The sequence below is a fragment of the Macaca thibetana genome, chromosome 9 (genome assembly GCF_024542745.1).
Source record: "Macaca thibetana thibetana isolate TM-01 chromosome 9, ASM2454274v1, whole genome shotgun sequence".
Classification (NCBI taxonomy): Eukaryota; Metazoa; Chordata; class Mammalia; order Primates; family Cercopithecidae; genus Macaca; species Macaca thibetana.
In genome coordinates, this window is record NC_065586.1 from 30,941,013 (window position 1) to 30,962,476 (window position 21,464).

The following is a 21,464-nucleotide window of genomic DNA, read 5'->3' on the forward strand; positions in this document are numbered from 1 at the left end:
GCCAGACATGGTAAATTCTACCTTTTCGGGTGCTATATATTTTTGTATGACTGGAACTACTCTGAAACTTTATTCTGGAGCACAGTGACATTACCTGGAAATAGTCTGAGCGTTTCAGGTTTGCTTCTAAGGTTTGTTAGGCAGAAACAGAGCAATGTAGTCTGGGTCTAATTCTGCCATACCACTGAGGCAAAATACTTCTGAGTGTTCTACCTAGCACTTCATGAATTATGACATGTTTTGTTCTGGCTGGTGGGAACAGAAACTGTTTCTGGCCCTGTGTGATCTCTGGAAAGTGTTCATTTTAATCCTTTCGGGTAGTTCTTTCACTGAACTTGGACATTTCCTCACATCCATGTGCTGATCAGTTGTCAGCTAAAGCCTCATGGGAGACCCTCCGCATGTTTCTGGAACTCTCTCTCCATATAGATCCCTTCTTTTCTGCCAAGTTAATCACCTTGGCCTCCCTAGACTCTCATCTCTGGCTCTTCAACTTGGAGAGAATATGAGGATCTGCCTGGGTACCTCGATTATAATGCTCAGTTGTTTGGTCAAACACTAGTCTAGATGTTGCTACAAAGGTATTTCATACTTTCATATTCATATTCATATTCAAGTATGAATAACATTTACAATCTGTTGACCTGAAAGAGATTACATTTGGCATTATAGGTGGGTCTCATCCAATCAGTTGAGGCCTTTACAGCAAAAACAGGTTTCTCAGAGAAGGAATTCTGCCTCAAGACTGTAACTTGGAAATTCTGTCTGAGTTTCCATACTGACAGCTAGTCCTGTGAATTGTGGACTTGCCAACCCCCATAATCAGTTGAATCAATTCCTGAAATGTATCTCCATGTGGATAAATCTAGATCTATCTTATAGATAAAGAATTCTTACAAGTATGTTTGCAGTTCATCCTATTATAAACTTGTAAGTTCCCCAAGGAAAAAGACTATGCCCATTCTATTCACTCCTCTAACTCCAGCATCTAAGCAGAGCTGGATGCGTAGTAGGGGCTCAATAAATAATTTTACAATATTTATGGTGGGTGAATGAGGGCCCTCAGGCTCTAATTATCTCCTAATTAATGGAGATAATTAGGAGTGAATGACAGCCTGAGGTCCCTCATTCACTCACCATAAATATTTTCACAGAGGCCTTCTGGGGACAATATCTCAAACCAGGCGTGGACAAGTTAAATGTGTGACAGCAGATTCCCTGCACTAAGCAGGACAATTGCTATTAACAGTTCTTTTGTTCTCTCTCGGTTACTTTCCTGTACTTACTACCATGTATTTACTTTACAAATAAGTGTTGCAAACTATGTACGTGTGTATGATTTCATTTAATCGCTTCCAGAAGGTTATCATTCATAAGCTGCAATGTACAAGTCAATCTTTTAAAATGAAACACATCTTCTCCTAAAGTATGTCAGTGTTTATATTAAACAAATACGTGCATGCAGCTTCAACAGTGGAGGCCATATGGGTAAGTGACAGATATTATTTTCTCACCCACTTCAAGTCTGCATACTTCCTTTCTAAATAGGACTGCCCCTAAACCTTCTTCCCCTCCACCTTCTCCCTTCCCTGAAGCAGTCATTGGGCCTAGTGAAAAATTTGGGGGTCTGGGCCAGGAAAGTGAAGTTGAGAGACGAAAGCAGGGGCGGCGTGAGGTCGGACTGATAATGAAGGAAAAATAAAGCCCCAATTATTGTTGGGGGGTTTTTGCTGGGTCTTTTTAGAGACGAGGTCTCACTTTGTCACCCAGGCTAGAATGCAGTCATGTGATCATAGTTTACTGCAGCCTCAATCTCCTGGGCTCAAGCTAGCCTCCTGCCTCAGCCTCTCCTGAGTACCTGGGACCACAAGCGTGTGCCACCATTCCTGGCTAATCTTTTTTTTTGAATGTTTTGTAGAGATGGGTTCTCACTGTATTGTTCAGGCTGGTCTCAAACTCCTGGCCTCAAGCAGTTCTCCTGGCTCATCCTCAAAAAGAGCTGAGATTACAGCATGAGCCACTGCACTCAGTCCCGAATTTTTTAGACTGAAAATCCAGGGCAGTCTATACCCACCAGCCTGACTTACACTTTGCAAAGCAGGATTTAAAAGCTATGCCTTTTCACTCCAGGGCCTAGAAAATTAAGAGAGTAAGCAAGGAATCTTTTCAACAAGGAGAATATCCTTTTGCTAAAAAAGAATTTGAGTTTTTCTTTTTCTTACAGTACTGTTTACACTATCACCATTAAGAAACCCTGGTATTTGTGGCAATGTGTTTTCACTGTTAAGCATCTAAACAGAGATTATGAAGTGAGACTTTAAGCAGAAAATCTGTGTTCACCTTCATTCTATCAACCTATTTGCTTGGGTAGATGTATGTATTAATTCAGTTATAGAAATAGTAACTTAAATAATGGATGAGCTCTTATCACTTTCTGTAGACAAAGAGATTTAAGCAACAGGAGAAAAGGCAATTGTATTCATGCAAGTAAACATGTATAATTTATAGTAAAGAGAAAGAAATTGAGAATAACAATGGGAAAATATTAGATATTTTAATGTATCCACTCTTCTTTTTCTTTTCACAGTGGATTTAGGAAATTGAAATGTGTAAGCCACAGCAGCTGAAATTTTAAGTCCTCGGGTATTCTGACATGTGATTACTTCAGTCACATAGAAATTTAAATTTCTTGCTTCGGAAAGAGGCAAGATAATGGGAATAAGAAAAAAAGATACTCTGATAATCCAAGGATGAATTTTAATATGGTGCTTGATTTACTCACCTAACCATCATGATTTGATTCATGCTATGAAACTGGCACAAATAAACACTAAATGAGGCATTTTAGAATAAATTTAAGATGGAAAGCTTTGGTAGAGAGGGAACTATATTGTACATCATTTGGTAAATCTCATTTCCCTGAAACTTTTTACTTTCTTTACAGTTTTATTGGCTTTTTCTTGCCAGTTTTTATTCTTCATAGTTCAATCATTATGACTGTTAAAAAGAAAGCCAAAATTCATGAAAAACATATAAAAGAAGACTAGATTAATTTTGAAATTATGGACACTCCAGGAAGCAGTCAAGTTAGCACACCTGGTATACAACATACTTGGACTGTTTTCATATTTAATGAAAAATATATTCCACTGAGTATTAACACTAAACAACAGTACCTAGAAATCCATTAATAGTTTTCTAGCTTATTGGAAGATTGAGGTTTTACTATTCCCAGTATTCGGAGCATTATGTAAAAATGCCTTTAAATTTCAACAACTAACCCTGAAGTCATGCCAAATTACTTCCTGCCCCCAATTAGTGGAGTGTACCATTAAATGAAAATATGAGAATTGAAAGAATATCCACAGAGACACTACAAATTACATAGATATTCAATCATCTAATATGAGATGGATCTATGACCAGAACAGGAAGATTCTCTAAAGAAAGTGAAATATTTATTTAAAGGGCCAGTGGATCATGGGACACATGATGGGTTTGTAATGTTCAGTGAAATGTTATGTTCTCACTTCAGGGAGTGTGAACGGTCCAATTTCCTCTAAACAGAATTTTCGTTGTTCGACAAAACCAACTATTACGCTATACCAAGAAATAACAACCTAATAAATAGCGATACAGATGGATTTTCCCTCCTCCCTGTGAAACTTCGCTGGAATTTCCTGCTTCTCTTTTATGTAAGGGATTTCTTTTTTCCATCGTTCCTCTTCTTCTTCTGATTGGTTTGTATCATTTTCGAACATGCATTTTTTAAAGAAATATCAGATTAAAAAATTCTCAGCCTTACATTGTCTCATAAAGATTGCACTATGATGAAAACCAGACCCAGATTGTAGGTCTGCTTTCATTTTTTTTTTCCTGAAACACAAACAAGAACAATTTCAATAAAAACATTCCACTTCCCACCAGAGACACTGACGATGGTAATTCAGGTATTACCCTATCTGCAAATATGCATCTAACACAAGGGGACTGCATGGAAGTATTTTAAAAGCTTAACCTAAGATTTTCATATTAAGAATGGAATGCTGTATCTTTTGATTCCGTAAAACCCTAATTTTGAAGAAAGGCACGTTTTAAAATGGTCTGGGTAATGACCTGGGACTGCTAACAGGTATCCTGTTGAATAATAAGCTCGCTTGTTCCCCGTTTAGCAGTAGGGAGATGGCACTCAAAGATAAATGGAAAAGGCTGCTTGCGGCAGCATTGTTTATAATAGCCACTAACTGCATGCAGCTTGACTGTCCATTGGGGGAAGCGGATGAAATAAGTTGCAGGATGAAGGGGATGCTGGTGGAGGGTTTAAGAGCAGAGAGGGTAGAAACCAGCTGCCTCATCATGGATCCTGGTCCCACCACTTATGAGTCACACCTTAGGCAAGTTACTTGAACATCAGTTTTCTCATCTGTAAAATAGGGACAACAATAGTGGCAAACTTGGCCAGGTGCAGTGGCTCACGCCTGTAATCCCAGCACTTTGGGAGGCCGAGGTGGGTGGATCATGAGGTCAGGAGTTCAAGACTAGCCTGACCAATATGGTGACACCCTGTCTCTACTAAAAATACAAAAATTAGCTGGGCGTGGTGGCATGCACCTGTAGTTGCAGCTACTCGGGAGGCTGAGGTAGGAGAATCACTTGAACCCAGGAGGCGGAGGTTGTAGTGAGCCAAGATCACGCCACTGCACTCCAGCCTGGGTAACAGAGTGAGACTGTCTCAAAAACAACAACAACAACAACAACAACAAAAACAAAAACAAACAAACAAAAAAAGAATAGTGGCAAAGTCTTAACGTTGAAGTGAAGTGTGAGATACAGTTTCTAGTGTTGCTGGTGTTCAGAACAGTGCCTGGCACATAATAGATACACAATATGTGGAACAAGTGCAGTGGCTCACGCCTGTAATCCCAGCACTTTGGGAGGCCGAGGTGGGCAGATCAGAAGGTCAAGAGATCGAGACCATCCTGGCCAACATGGTGAAACCCCGTCTCTACTAAAAATATAAAAATTAGCTGGCCATGGTGGCATGCACCTGCAGTTCCAACTACTCAGGAGACAGGCAGGAGAATCATTTGAACCCGGGAGCCGGAGGTTGCAGTGAGCAGAGATCGCACCACTGCACTCCAGCCTGGGCGACAGAATGAGACTGTCTCAAAAAAAAGAAAAAAAAAAAAGATATGTGTTGAATAAATATAAAGAGCTGGCCAGAGTGTCCAGACAATAGGTGTCATGCAGATGGTAGCTATTATTATGGTACATCCATGCAAAATGGAATATTAGACAGTAATTGTAAAACTTTATGTATCACTATGTAAAAATAGGTTAAAATGAAAAATAAGATAGAAAAAAGCATGTATAAGGTGCTACAAACTTTATAAGAAAATGGCCAAAATGGGTATAAAATGTACAAGTATTCTAATATACATGTATACACACACGCACGCACACACACGCACACACGCAGCCTGGAAGCATCCATCGGTGCTGGTATGCCTATTTTCCTTTGCACACTCTTTTTACTGTTTGAATTTTGACCACTTGCGTATGTGGGAGGATCCTCTTCTAGGAAGCAGACTCCAAATTGAGACTAGTGTGTCAGAAAATTATTAGCTCTTGGAATCAAAACTTGTAGAGGGGAAGAAAAGGAAGCAGGACTGGGCAGATGGAGAAGTTGATCTACCGTGGATTCCCAACCAAGGCCTCAGTCAACCACTCAGGGAGCTCTGAAGCCGGGATAGCCCCTCGGAGTTGCCCCAAGATGGGACAAGGGGCCAAGCCCTCCTACCTCTGACGACCAACTGATCAGTCACTGGCTGCAAGCTGTCCCTGGAAGGGGGCAAATCCTGAGAGAGATTTTCTTCAGCTAAGGCAATGCCCAAAGAGGGTTGACCATTCAGAGCCTGTTCCAGCAAAACCCCCAGCACCTGACAGGTAAACTCTTCCTTCCTAAAGGGAGACCATGTGGTACATTACAGAACCTGCTACATCATTCATTCTTTCAATAAATGAACAACGTAGATGTCCATTTTTATTTTATTTTATTTTCTGACCGGAGTCTCGCTGTGTCGCCAGACTGGAATGCAGTGGTGTGATCTCGGCTCACTGCAACAACCTCTGGTTCAAGTGATTCTCGTGCCTCAGCCTGCTGTGTAGCTGGGATTACAGGCATTTGCCACAACACCCAGCTAATTTTTGTATTTTTAGTAGAGACAGGATTTCACCATGTTGGCCAGGCTGGGTCTCGAACTCCTGACCTCAGGTGATCCACCTGCCTCAACTTCCCAAAGTGCTAGGATTACAGTATGAGACTCCACTCCTGGCATTATCAAATATTTAATTTTCAGTGTCAATGGTGAAAACACAGAGCTAGGCCAATTATGGGGAGCAGGTAGCCTCTGTGATGTGATTTAAGGGGTGCCATAGGGCTATCTGCCCTTCTCCCAAGTCTTTTCCGCACTACCCTGCCAAAAGTACATGAAGTTTTAACAGTTTGTTAAGGGATGGCTTAAGGCAGCGCTTCCTGGAGAAATTTATTTGTGTTCATTAACTGCCTTAATAAGTTACTCAATAATTGTTTCTTATCTATCAATAATTCAGAAAAACATGGACTTGGCCAGTCGAGAACAAAACGTTGACATTGTCCAGTTTTTCTAGCTTAGACTTTCTACTATTAGTAGGAGTTTAGGGTCGATTCTCTGAACAACCAAAGGAGCATGAATAGAATACAGAGAAATGTTCTACAAAATGGGTTGTGTGCACTTGACAGGGTGCAGAAGACATCGGCTGGCCCTTTCTTGGAAGCATAGACGTTTGCTATGGAAAAGAAATGTGAGACCCTCTACACATCATATTTTTGCCTTTAAAAAAAGAAAAGCAAGGAAGAAGTGGATTTTCTAGTATCATATTTAATAAACATTTGGAGGCCCCCTTATTTGGTCTGTAAGCCAGATAGTCTCATTTCAAGGACAGTACCGGAGAGCCGCAGTGAAAAGCCCTAATACCACAACAGAGATGGAGGGGGCAAAGACGGCTTCACTTTTAGCTTCTTGTAGTATTTTGCCCATCACTCATTCTTGGAGAACCACATTGCCAAAATTATTTAGTTTTTTAGATTTTTTTTTTTTTTTTTTTTTTGAGACAGAGTCTTGCTCTGTTGCCCAGGCTGGAGTACAGTGGTGCCATCTCAGTTCACTGCAACCTCCACCTCCCGGGTTCAAGTGATCCTCATGACTCAGTCACTGTAGTAGCTAAGATTACAGGTGCATGCCACCACGCCCAGCCAGGTTTTGTATTTTTAGTAGAGACGGGGTTTCACCATGTTGGCCAGGCTGCTCTCAAACTCCTGACTTCAGGTGATCTGCCTGTCTTAGCCTCCCAAAGTGCTGGGATTACAGGTGTGAGCTGCTGTGCCTACCCAAAAATTATTCTTTTTTTTTTTTTTTTTTTGAGATGAAGTCTCACTCTGTCACCAGGCTGGAGTGCAGTGGCACAATTTCAGCTCACTGCAGCCTCCGCCTCCTAGGTTCATGTGATTCTCCTGCCTCGGCCTCCCAGGTAGCTGGGACTACAAGTTTAGTCCCACCACGCCCGGCTAGTTTTTTGTATTTTTAGTAGAGACGGGATTTCTCCATGTTAGCCAGGATGGTCTCAAACTCCTGACCTCAGGTCATCTGCCCGCCTTAGCCTTCCAAAGTGCTAGGATTACCGGCGTGAGCCACCGCGCCTGGCCTATTTAGTTTTAGCTAAACAAAATTATTATGTGGCATTGATCATTTGGTGACATGGTACCTTGGATTGGATCCTGGAACAGAAAAAATATATTAATGGAAGAACTGGAGAGATACAAATTAAATCTGTGGTTTAGTTAATAGTGCTGTACTGGTGTCAGTTTCTTAGGTTTGATAAGTATATTATGGTTATGTAAGATGTTAGTATTCGAGGAAGCTGGGTGAAGGGTGTATGGGAATTCTCTGTTCTATCTTTGCAATCCTCTGGTAAACCTAAAATTCTTTTGAATTAAAATTTCTTTTAAAAATATATTTGAAATATAGCTTTTTAACATGCATTATTGTTACCAACAAACATTGAGCCATGGATAGTGTTGCTTTGCAACGTTAGAAACTAATTTGAAATTAAGAACCCACAATATTAAAATGAGCCTCTGGTTTTGTTTCAAGTGTAAAGTTGTGTGAGTCTCAAACCAGTATTTTAAAACTTCTTATTAAATATTTATACATACTTAGCAACCTCTTATGAGATTTCTTATCTAATAGCAAAGCTACTGTTGAAGAAACTGCTGCAGTATAAACCAGTGAAATCATTTACATAAAAGCATAGTAAAAATTCAAAGTGCCCTCTTTAGTTAGAAAAATCTTTTGGAAGACACAAAGCACAAAATGTTAGTGAAAATGATAAACCACAGGGTGATTGCTGAATGGGTTGTTGCTGAATGAATAAAAGTTGAGATGCTTCCAACATGATTCCATAATTGAGCTGCTAGATTCTGTTTGAATAATGAAATACATGAAGAAATGCTTTTATGTGGCTTGCCAAAGAAAAGATGTACCAGAAAAAGATACATTCTCAATAGTAAATGACTTCTTTAATTTAAAAAATGGGGAAAGGGGGAATGGGGGTTTACCCATATGAGTCTAACCACTCAGGGAGTAGCTGCTTTGATGGAATTATAAAAGTAGAGACATCAGCCGGGTGCAGTGGCTCAAACCTGTGATCCCAGCACTTTGGGAGGCTGAGGCAGGCAGATCACGAGGTCAGGAGATCGAGACCATCCTGGCTAACACGGTGAAACTCCATCTCTACTAAAAATACAAAAAATTAGCCGGGCGTGGTGGTGGGCACCTGTAGTCCCAGCTACTGGGGAGGCTGAGGCAGGAGAATGGAATGAACCCGGGAGGTGTAACTGGCAGTGAGCCGAGATCTCGTCACTGCACTCCAGCCTGGGTGGCAGAGCGAGACTCTGTCTCAAAAAAAAAAAAAAAAGAAGAGACATCAAGGGGAAATCCACAGGCATGGCCCCTCCTGAAACATCCGTTCGCTGCATCATCAGCCATATGAATATTATTGCTACAAAAAGTTGAACCAGAAATCCACAAAATGTTACAGGTGTCATCGGTGTGGTTACTTGATTGAAAAATAGAAGCAGAATCTTAATGAGATGGGGAATAATGGTGAAAATCTTTTGTGCCCTTGGAGGGTTAAAAGTTATTTCATGGCAAAGCACTTAAAAGTATTGTTAAACTTGAGATAGATAATGTGTTATTCTTTTATAAATACAAAGGTTCAAATCTGGCTTTTTCTGAGGCCAATACACTATTCATCAGATATTTCCAAAACTATGTTTGATCTGTCCATTTGAGATAAAGGTGAGGAGAAAATAGTGTTACAATGAGGGAGAAAGTAATAATTCTTGAAAGAAATTCATGCTATGGAAAGAGCTCTTTGGAAATGCATGCTTGGAAATATTCTCAAATACACGTGGGTTTTGTTGCCAAAAACAATACAAAAACTCATATCTGTACACATTAAAAACCCTGGAAATATAATTTTCTAACCTGCCCCAGTTTTTTTCTAAGTGAAGAATTTTATCATGTTTTGAAAATATTTGTTGGAAATACTAAAAATGTCAAATCTTCCAATTAGTTTGCAACAACCACTATTTGATAACCAGAAAAGCAGAAATTTACCAGCTCATAAGACACTTTGGCATAATTAGTGGATGGAATTTAAAAATCAGTATTATAGGTTATTAAGGATAGTTTTCTAAAAAGATACTTCTTGTATGTGAATCTACATACAGTATTTTTGTGAAGCATATTTGAATCTATTATAACTATTAAAATATACCAAACTTGGCCAGGTGCCTCATGCCTGAAATCCCAGGACTTTGGGAGGCCGAGGTGGGCAGATCACTTGAGCCCAGGAATTTGAGATCAGCCTGGGCAACATGGTGAGATTCAGTCTCTACAAAAAATACAAAAATTAGCCAGGCGCCAGGGCGTGCGCTTGTGGTCCCAGCTACTCGGCAAGTGGAGACAGGAGGAGGCAGAGGTTGCAGTGAGCCAAGATCCTGCCACTGTACTCCAGCTTGGGCGACAGAGTGAGACACTGTCTCGAAAAAAAAAGAAAAAGAAAAAGGAAAAAAAACCATATATATAGAGAGAACTCGAAATCAGTATCACAAATTGTGTTTGATATTGCTATGCCACAAAATGTTAAACCAAGATTTTCACTAATCAAAAATTTTTAATCTTATTTCAACTTTTTTCTTTAAAAATTATTTAATTTTTATATTTTATAATGTTCATAATGTTAATATTTAATATTTAACATAAAATAGTAGCTATTAAAGCCTGGTGACATATAAATAAATATAGATGTTAGATATGAAATATTTTAAAAGTAAATATATTAGAAACACATGCTCAAAAGTTTTTTCTGACGGGGCACGTGATATGTGGTCTTTTACAGAGAATAGCCAGTGAGACACAGCAAATAAAATGGGTTCGTTTAGTTCTTTATAAAATCTATCAGAGAAAATGTTCCCTACAATATACATGACATACCAATCCTAAAGTATGCATTGATCCTCTATTGCCAGGCAAGCCAAATTGGGAAACTAATTACATAAACGTTTTTAGAACTGTTCAAAAAAGTCGTCCATTTACCTCTGGTTAAAAGTCAAATTCTTGGAGCACAGCCCTAGAGATGCTGATTCAGCAAGATGAGTATAGACCCAAGAATCTAGATTTTTCAAAGCACTGAAGCAACTCCTAATTTTGAAGATGAGGAGAGGCAGATCTAGAGCGTTAACATGACTTGGTCAATGGTATATGGGGAGTTCACCAATCAGAGCCAGGGCTAGAGCCTCCCCAGCCCCGTTATTTCCCTGTGCAGCGCCCCCCTTTGGCACATCCTGCTCCTCAAATGAAACTCTGGTGCCTGCCTACTTAGATATTAGCAGATTGGAGGAAAGCAATCAAGGGGCTCCAATTTCAATGCTTCAGCTAGAAACCACTCGTCACTTGCAAAATATCCTTTGAATTTTCTGGTGAGACTAATGGCCACAGCACTTTATAGAGCTAAAAACAAAAGGCTATTGTTGAGTTTGTTATTGTTGCCATGTTGCTAGGAGAGCCTCTGCGATGGAATGTGCCATTCAATACAAGCTTTGCTTCTCTGGTACAACCCTACCATGTGCAAGGGACATGGCCCAGGTGCAAGGGGAGTGAGACCATACATTGCAAGGCCAAGGCCAGAACAGCAAGAGAAACGGGAGATTTCCTCTTGGGCTTTGTGGGAGAAGAATCAAAGACTAGCACACAAGTCCTGAAATCACAACAGAGTTCTTCAAATTTAAGAAATAAGCATACATGAAAATTCCAAATGTTAAGCTGTTTTTGCTTTTGTGGTCCCTAAACTTGCCCATTGCTCATTTGGTTATAGCAAACAGCAGTAAAATGGTCCTGAAATGTACATGACCGTACTTTGTTGGAAATAGGCCATGCCCTGGCCCCAAGTTTGATTTGCTGCTCTTGGAAATACTCCAAGCATGGTGGTGGTATGAGAGTAGGATATTTGCCCAAACACCTAGTTGATCAGATCAGCAAATACAGGCAAAGAAGGTGGTAGATGAACAGAACTGGATACACGTGTGTAAGACAAGTGACAATGTCCTCAATTATATGCTGGAATGAAAAGCACGTGTCCACCACTTTAAGCACCTGAATTCCAAATGACATCACTTTCCTTTGTTATTTGCATCCTGGAAAATACACCTCCAAGGATAATGTGTGCATATATATACATATATTTCCAGGGTGAGGGAAAGTATGAAGAATAAAGGGAGAATTGACGTACCATTTAACATTTTTGAAATGTTTGAAAACTGCCATTGGGAAAATCGTATACTTTTTGCTTAAAAAATGACACTTTTTATTTAAAAATATTCCTGCATTTTTTAGTTCAGGAGAAGGGGAGGTAAGGGCTGTTGTTTAATAAAACCTCCCAAGGCTGAGCATGGCTGTCATTTCTGGAGTCTTTCTGCTGAGGCCATTTCTCCTGTGACCGTGGGCTAAAGGGCACAGCCGCGTGCCCCCACATCTGCTTCTGAATTCTGAACACAGGCCAGAGGAGGGGAAGGGCAGGGTGTTTGCAGAAGCAGAGCCGACCCTTGGGTAAAAATGGGAAAACAAAGAGTGGTCAGGATAGATTCCAGAGTGGTTGGAGTTACAGGGAAATCTTCACTTCCAGTGCCCTCTAGATCCTCAGCGCTACGCCCTGGCCAGCCCTGAGGTCGTGGAGCCCCCTCTCCTGCCCTGGACTGGCCACCCCTCTCACTGGATGAGTGATGTGCTCTGGCTCAAAGCCCGAGGAGGCAGGTGGAGGATGCCTGCTGTGGAACGTGGGTGCTCCCTCCATCAGCATCTACTCACTGGGGAGAGGATCTGCAGCCATCACCTCCAGCCCTGGTCCTGGTAGAGCTGTTGAAGAAAATGGTAATGTCTGCATGGTCACTGGGACCACAACTCAAGGGTGGAGGGGACTGTAATGGGAAGTGGTGAGGAGGAGGCTCCAGGTTCCACTCAGCTGCCCAAAGGCTGGAGGGATAATCTACGACCCTATCCCTAAGGGAGGGATGAAAGCCTTTGCCCTCCATGAAAGGATTCGAGGGGCCTGAGGACCTTCTTAGCGGCCCTGAGGTCATGACGCTAGTTTGTGCTGTGTTGTGTAGGCCACCACTGTATTTTGCTATTGTGGGAAAACAGAGGCAGTGCAATGACTGAGGAAGAAGAAGAATGCAATTCTGTTGGGGTCTTGGAAATCTCCAGCAGGGGCCATCCACGGAAGAGGATACCCCTGGGCCAGGGGAGAGGAAAACAGAGTGCCCAAGGCCTCAGCTTCTCCACTAAGCACCTGTCTCCTCTGCAAGGGGAGAGGGCCACCAGCTGAACCAGTGTCACCTTGCCCAGATCCCAGAACTTGGGCTCCACAAGCAGCAGTCAGAAGCTTCTGGAGCAGCTCATAGACCCGACCCAGGCCCCCTGTACTCTCTGGTGGTCCTGTAGCAGCCTCCCGCTGGAACTGTCTTTCACTGCTTCTGTAGAATTATGCCACAAGGGAGAAGCAGCTGGCAATACATGTGACTGGATTTTTCTTTTGTTTTGTTATAATGAGAAAGTGAAGGAATACTCGTGGGCCAATTTGTAGAGAGACAGAGAGAGAGAACATATTAAATATGCTATAAGGAAGGTGGTCTCTCATTTCCCTGCACATTGTTTGGCAAAGATGATGTCATTTCATTCACATGTCAAAAGTAATTGGTCCCTTACCAACCACCTATGAAATTAAGAGCATTTCACATAGATAGATGGAAGATTCAGGGAGCACGGCTTTCATTCATGATTATTTTAGTAATTTCAAAGTGAAACATTTGCCAGACTAAACAACAAAGTTCTTTGCTTGTTTCAAGAGTCCTCTGAGTGTGAATCATGCCTTGATAGACTATTTTTTTTTTTCATTTGTAGTCTTCACTGAATCTCCAAATGATGGTACACCTAATTCGTCATCACCAGCAGGTTATTGCTGGAGATAGACAACGCATATCCAAAGACTTCTTGCAAGGTTTTTCTGATGGAGTTCCTCAGACACTCTTTATTTTTCCAGTTCAGCTCACAGTCTTGGGCATCAAATGCTTTTTCTCACTCCCTAACTTTGTCCCCATCATTTCTAAGAAAAACACAATTACATTTTGCTTTCAATTCAAGATTTCAGGACTAGTAAGATGATACCAGGGTTGGGTATCCACTGAACAGGAATGGCCAGAAAGATCCAGGAACTGAAATTGGGTTAGCAGATTACAGCTTCGGTGACCCTGAGAAGTTGAGCCCCCAAACCATGGCTCTATCCTAGGAGAGGCAGAGCCAAAGGGTTTGGCATCAGGCAGATATTGCAAACCCGAGAAGGCAATACCCACAATCCAGAAACTCAAAAATCAGAGATGCAGCTAGGTAGCAAACACAGGGTGTGGGAGCCAGGAATAAGCCGGGAAGAGACTGGGGAAGGCGCCATGGCTGTCACATGCCTCCCACCAGGGCCAACTAGAATCCCAACTGCAGAGGCTGGGCCCATTGGCGACCCCAAGCAGCACCCACAGTCTGGAGTGTAAAAGTGGGTGGAAGCGCAGCCACCTGACAGCGATTGCAAGGGAGCAACTATTCCATGTTTCTTGATACATGCAGCAGTTCCGAGGTGATGCCCGTAAGCATTCTCAGTCTCAATGGGTTCTTCTGTACATCGACTGTAGTGACGCCTGCATTTCACAAAACATGTGAAACTCAAGGTGGCCGTGTACAAACATGAAGAAGAAGGGATGCAATATTCAGCTTATGTAGATGAAGATGAAGTATCATTTCATGTGGTGACAGGGTAGCTGGCAGTGGTAAAGAGTGGTGAACTTTCAGGGAGGCATGAAAAAAATTATTGTACATAGAGCAGAAAGTCAGAAAGCAAAAATGTGAAGGTCCCAGGAGCTATTTTAGAGCAATGCTTCCCAGCCTTTTTCTAACCCATGGCATTCAGAGAAATTATCATTTTTCTTTTCTTCTTTGACATTTATTTTAAATTCTGGGGTACATGGGCAGGATGTGCAGGTTTGTTACACAGGTAAATGTGTGCCAAGGTGGTTTGCTGCACAGATCATCCCATCACCTAGGTATTAAGCCCAGCAGCCATTAGCTGTTCTTCCTGATGCTCTCCCTCCTCTCGCCCCCCACTCGCAGGCCCCATTGTGTGTTGTTCCCCACCATGTGTCAGTGTGTTCTCATCGTTCAGCTCCTCCTTATAAGTGAGAACATGCCATGTTTGGTCTTCTGTTCCTGGGTTAGTTTGCTGAGGACAAAATGTGGCATGAGAATAACATGTAATAGGAGCACAACATGAGGCTTCTCGCTCCATCCATGTCTCTGCAAAGGACATGATCTTATTCCTTTTTACGGCTGCATAGTATTCCATGGTGTATGTGTACCACATTTTGTTTATCCAGTCTATCATTGATAAACTTGGCATTTGGGTTGATTCCATGGAGAAATGATCATTTTTCTAAGGCACTCTTGGATAAAGGTTTGCTTGCCACTGAAGGCAAGAGGTTCTGGGTTTCAGCCCTTGGGCACTTGCCTGGATGCCCTAAGTGTTAAACTGGGGGCTAAGGGTAGTCACTCTCTCCTCACACTTGGAACTCATTCAAGGTTCTAAGTTGAGGAGCTCAATTTTAGAAGACTGGGAAGGAATAAACAGAAATGAAGCATGTCACAATGGACTTTGGATCAGTGTACAAAAACCCATACCTGCTGTGGGCCAAACTCCACTTACACTAGGTGTAAATTCCTGCTCTCAGGGAGCTCCCAGAAGACGGAAAGAATGGAGAAAGAAAAGCACTTGTTATGACGAACTAACTGTGACCCACGGGGTGCGATGAGAAGGTGAGTTTATTCTATCGCCACCTCCTTTTAGAGCATTTGCTAAGGCCCACCCTTTCACAGCCTGGGGAAAACTCAGGGGCCCATAGCTTTCCTCATCACCTTTAGACATTAAAAGTGTCCCAGTTGCTTAAATCTCAAAACATCAGCTCTTTCCAGTAATTAATATGTTGAATCAAGTGTAATAATCAAAAGTATCATGCTTCATTTAAGCATAAAACTTCTCCTGGCTCCCCACCCCCATTGCATTGAGGATGGAGTGCAGTGGTAGTCATGGCTCACTGAAACCTCAAAGTCCCAGGCTCAAGAGATTCTCCTGCCTCAGCCTCCTCAGTGCTAATGGCTGCTGCAGCCAGGTGTTCACTCCAGCTGGTTTCTGAGTTCCCCAGGATCAGATCAGGGAGGAGAGAAGGAAGCTGAGCAAAGGCCTGGAGGCCAGGGTCGCAGCAGTTGGAGGCCAGGGTTGCAGCAGCTCTTCTCTTGTGCAGTGCCTTCACAGGTTCTTCTGAGACCCTCCAACTCTCCATTCCCTGCTGGGCCACAATCCTGGGGCTGTGTCCCCTGGAGCCCCTTGGGGCCCTGAATGCATCTCTTCTGGCTGCTTGCTTATGGCTCTTCCTCAGCCCCAGGGAATCTGAAGTCACTTCCTATTGGGGCTGCCTCACTCTCTATTTGGCTCCTCTTACTCCCTCCTTTCCCTGAACGGCCCTCACCATTCACGGGAAACACGACGAGTCCTTTGTACCCAACTCTGAGTGTAAGCTGACCCCAACACCACAGAGCAATCAACCAGCCAGGGTCCCCACTTCTCAGCCAGACACCAGCCCACTGCATCCCCCAAGCATCAGGAGGCACCCCTACACCTTGGCTTGAGGTAGGGCAAGTGACCTCATTCTTTCTTCCAGGTGAAGCCCACAGCAGAGCTTTCCTCCAAAAATTCCCTACTGTAAATTTCAATGCTTTTCTTGGCTTCTCTCTCATCTTTTATATAGTCTGGAGGTGGGTGGTTGGCTGAGAGTACAAAACTGGTTTCCATAAGCACTTTTTGCAAATCTTGCATCTCACTTTGGAATGTTCTATCTATTGCTTTGGGGCCTCACTTGAAACTGAGACTAAAATAATTCCAATTTAACACCTAGTATAGCAAAGAGCATCCCCCCTTTTTGTTTCAGGGCATAGCACATACAGAAAATGATGATATTTGTGTGGTGCTCTTGGGTAAATGGATGTGCTTTCCATGGTGAGAGCTAACTGGCCAAGAGCTCCAGCTGCTCCAGTTGCCCAATGTGGTCAACTCAAGGCCTAGGGGTGCAAGCACAACCTATTTGCAACATGCCAAGTGCAGGGTCTTCACAGATTCTTTCGAGACCTTTCTATTCCCCCTTCGCAGCTGGGCTATAATCCGGACCCACGCCTGTGTTATTTGATGTTGTTTGGGAAGCTGTGTGCTAGGCTGTGGACGACGCTGGGAGTGATGCAGAAGAATAAACTATTCATTCGAGCTGTAAGATCAGGCTGCCTGGAGGTGGTGATGCCTGAGCTGGGTCTGGATTTTGAAGGATGAATAGGAGTTCTCTAGGCAACTGCCTTAGTCTGTTTTCTGTTACTTAAAACAGAATACCTGAAGCTGGGTAATTTATAAAGAAGAGAAATTCCTTCCTTCCTTCCTTCCTTCCTTCCTTCCTTCCTTCCTTCCCTTTCTCTCTCTCCCTTTCTTTCTTTCCTTTCTTTCCTTTTCTTCCTTTCCTTCCTTCCTTCTCAGGGTCTCACCCCGTTGCTCAGGCTGGAGTGCAGTGGTGCAATCTTAGCTCACTGCAACCTCAAACTTGCAGGCTCAGGCAAACCTCCTGCCTCAGCCTCGCAAGTAGCTAGGACTACAGGTGGGTGCCACCATGCCAAGCTAATTTTTAATTTTTTGGCAGAGATGGGGTCTCCCTCTATTACCCAGGCTAGCCTTGAACTCCAAGCCTCAAGCGATCCTCCTGTCATGGCTTCCCAAAGTGCTGGGATTACAAGTGTGAGCCACCATACCCGGGCAGAAATGTATTCCTTATAGTTTTGGAAGCTGAGAAGTCCAAGGTCAAGGGGCTGCCCCTGGTGAGAGCCTTTTTGATGCTAGGGTCTCCACAGAGTCCTGAGGTGGCATGGGACATCACAGCATGCTAGCTCAGGTCTCTCTTCCTTAGGGATCAAGATCCCATGTGAGTTTCGGAGGGCACAAACATTCAAACCATAGCAGTAGCCACCAGAGCAAGGACATTCTGGGGAACACAGTGTTTGGTGCAAGGGGTGCACTCAAGCATGTGACGGGCAGGAGGGAAGTGGCTGGGTGGGAGGCTGGGGGCTCCATCCTGGGCAGCCCTTGCTTTCAAGACCTCCTCACGGCTGTGCCCTGCAGCAATTTCACCTCAGCCTCATTCACAATTCCTTCTTCTCCTTCTCACATCTAATTAATTATCAAGTTCTTGTTTTCATCTTTTAATTATTTTCCCATCATCCCATTCCTTCCAGTCCCACACTCACTGCTATGGTCTTCATTGTCTTACTACTGTGAAGGCAAACATCACACGCATGATCATCCTTGTCCCTGTTCCCCTCTGCCAATCCAATTTCTATGCTGCAGCAGCTGTGATGTTAAAATATCAGGCCAGGATTAACTTCCCCCTCCAATCATTTTATTTCTCACTCCGTGAACTCTCAATCCTTCCCGTAACCTGTCCAGGCCCAGGTACTTTCCCCAATGACTTCATCGGATCTCCACTCAAATAGCACTCTATTAGAGACCCTCCTATAAACGGCAGCACCCTACCTCCAAGACTCCATTTCCTTACCTGGCAGCATTGATTGTCACTTGACATGTTGCATGTTTATTTCATCGTTTTCTGCCCCAGCAGAAGGTGAGCTCCAGCAGGCAGGGATTTGATCTTATCTCTTGATGCCCTTCCCATGCCTGGCTGGTAGGAGGCCCTCAGTGATAGTTGTTAAATAAATGGGTGAGTAATCCCAGCGGTGAGGCTGAGGCAGGAGGATTGCTTGAGGCCAGAAGTTCAAAACCTCCCTGGGCAACATAGCAAGACTCCCGGCTCAACAAATAATTTTTAAGTTAGCCAGGCATGATGGCTCACACCTGTAGTTTCAAGTACTCGGGAGGCTGAGGCAGGAGAATCACTCGAGCCCAGGATATTGAGGCTGCAGTGAACCATGATCACGCCACTGCACTCTAGCCTGGGTGACAGAGTGAGACCCTGAGTCTATAAACATATAAATAAGTGAATAGAGTGAGGTGTGAGGAGACAAGCAAACTCTGACTCACTTTATACTTACAGTTTCTTTGTGGCATGTAAAGCCATCCTTTTTAACAGCAACCATTCGATATTTATTGAAGATTTACTCTATGAGCAGTGCAATGCTAGCTATTTTATGTGTATTATCTCAGTCTCCACAATAACCTATGAAATAGGTACTATTTCTAGCTCCCCTTTTCATGTAAAGGCCCCTCGACTTTGGACTTCTCAGCTTCCAAAACTATAAGGAATACATTTCTGGCCGGGTATGGTGGCTCACACTTGTAATCCCAGCACTTTGGGAGCCCATGACAGGAGGATCGCTTGAGGCTTGGAGTTCAAGGCTAGCCTAGGTAACAGAGGGAGACCCCATCTTTGCCAAAAAATTGTTGTTTTTCATTGACTTATAGTAAATAAAAATATGTAATAATACATTAAAACATCAGTAATGTACACTTCACATTGCACAAACTCTGGCAACTTATTTTTTCAGATCTTTTGCCATGTACACATACACACACATATAGTTGACCTGGAGTTTGTGTATGTGTTTATTTGCTTCTTTCTTGTTTTTGCTATTTTACAAAACTGAGATCTCATGATATATATTGTTCCACAAGGTGATGTGTTTCAGATTTTTTTTTTTTTCATGAAAGTTACTAAGATGGACCTCATTGTTTTTTTTCGACTTGCATATGTAGGATATACCGTGATGCATTCAATCTCTTCCTACTGATTGACATTCACATTGGTTTTTTGGTTTTGTTTTGGCTGTACTGTGTTACAAACAATTTTGCAATCAATCTATCTTTCTATATTGTTGATCGGGGCCCAGATATGTAAGGACATCAGGAGGGAGATTCCTAAATGTGAAATTGCTAGGTCAGCAAACATGCATGTTCTATTTATTTACTATAATATGACACTAGGGTTGTGGTTTCTGTAGCACACATGCCTTGTGGCCGACCCACATCCCCTCCCAGCTCCCATCTCCTGCGTCTGTCCCAGCTCTTTGCCTGAGGCTTTCTCTGGCCGCAGAACTTGTTCTGTCTGTGTCTGAGCCATGGAGTTAAGCCCCCTCGCCCCGCCCCGCCCCAGCAGCCTTCAGTCAATGACCCACAGGAATTGATGGTTAAATACCTCCTTGGCTGGGTGGGTTAATTCAGGTACATGTTTTATGCTGGATCACAGTTTCCAGTTGCCCACAGTGGTAACTTGATTGACAGCACGCTCTTCATTCACTCCCTCGCCTGCCCAGCCTCCCTTCCTTAATCCCCCGCTGATATTTCTTAGGGTGACCCCCCAAACAAATGCTTGCACTCAAATCTTGTCTCAAGGTCTGTTTCCGGGGAACCAAAACTAAGAAACTCTCATTTATTTATGAAAAAAAGTGAAGTTTGTTCTTTAAATAAAAGTGATGCATATACTTTGTTTTTTTAAGTATAAAAAGATAGAAAATTAAAAGTAAACATCATCTTCTAACCCAAAGGTAGTAACAGTTAATAGTGTCCTTCATTTCTTCCAAGAAAGAGACATGATTAAACAAATATATATACACATATCCTTTTATATTTACACAAATGGAATAACACTAAACACAATGCAGCCAGGCGTGGTGGCTCACGCCTGTAATCCCAGCACTTTGGGAGGCTGAGGGGGGCAGATTATGAGGTCAAAAGATTGAGACCATCCTAGCCAACATGGTGAAACCCCTGTCTCTACTAAAAATACAAAAATTAGCTGGGCGTGGTGGCACTTCCTGTAATCTCAGCTACTTGGGAGGCTGAGGCAGAAGAATCACTTGAACCCGGGAGGCGGAGGTTGCAGTGAGCTGAGATCCAGCTACTGCACTGCAGCCTGGCAACAGAGCGAGACTCCATCTCAACAACAACAACAAACAAGACGTTTGGCACTTTTACCCACTTAATAATACATCTTGGAGAGCATCGACACTTACCATATACAGAGCTTTTAGTGGCCTTGCATTTTAGGGCCACACCACACGGTTTTTAATCAGTCCCCTATTAGAGAACATTCAGTTGTTTCTAACATGTAGTTACCATCATGCTGTGACAAATATTTTTGTACATATATTTTAGGTCATTTAAAAAATTTTAAATCATAACAGAATCGCTGGGTCAAGGTGTAGCTGCATTTTGTTTTTGTCTTTTAGACATTACTGTTTCTTCCTCTTCAAATAGGCTGCACTGATTTCTACTTCTACCAACAGTGTCTGAATGCCTGTTTCCCCACACCTCCTCAACACTGGATTTGTCAAACATCTTAATATTTACTAATCTGTTAGGTGAAATAAGTATTTAATTATTTTATTGTGTGTTTCTTTGAGCATCTATTCATATATTTATTGTCATTTATGGTTCATCCATGAATTATCTGTTTCTATCCCGGACGTATTTTTCTTTTCTTTTTTTTTTTTTTTTTTTTTTTTTGAGACGGAGTCTCGCTCTGTCACCCAGGCTGGAGTGCTGTGGCCGGATCTCAGCTCACTGCAAGCTCCGCCTCCCGGGTTCACGCCATTCTCCTGCCTCAGCCTCCTGAGTAGCTGGGACTACAGGCGCCCGCCACCTCACCCGGCTAGTTTTTTTGTATTTTTTAGTAGAGACGGGGTTTCACCGTGTTAGCCAGGATGGTCTCGATCTCCTGACCTCGT

The 21,464-nt window shown here is 42.7% G+C and overlaps 2 long non-coding RNA genes across 2 annotated transcripts in view; one reads left to right on the top strand and one right to left on the bottom strand.

Annotated features, from left to right (window-relative positions):
* Positions 1–21,464, bottom strand: part of LOC126963363 (uncharacterized) — a 162,259-nt gene that overhangs the window by 21,602 nt on the left and 119,193 nt on the right. The gene's annotated exons all lie outside the window — the stretch shown is intronic.
* Positions 12,212–21,464, top strand: part of LOC126963366 (uncharacterized) — a 75,817-nt gene continuing 66,564 nt past the window's right edge. The window contains exon 1 of the long non-coding RNA XR_007729044.1: positions 12,212–12,530. This is a non-coding gene — a long non-coding RNA (uncharacterized LOC126963366). The remainder of the gene's footprint in view (positions 12,531–21,464) is intronic.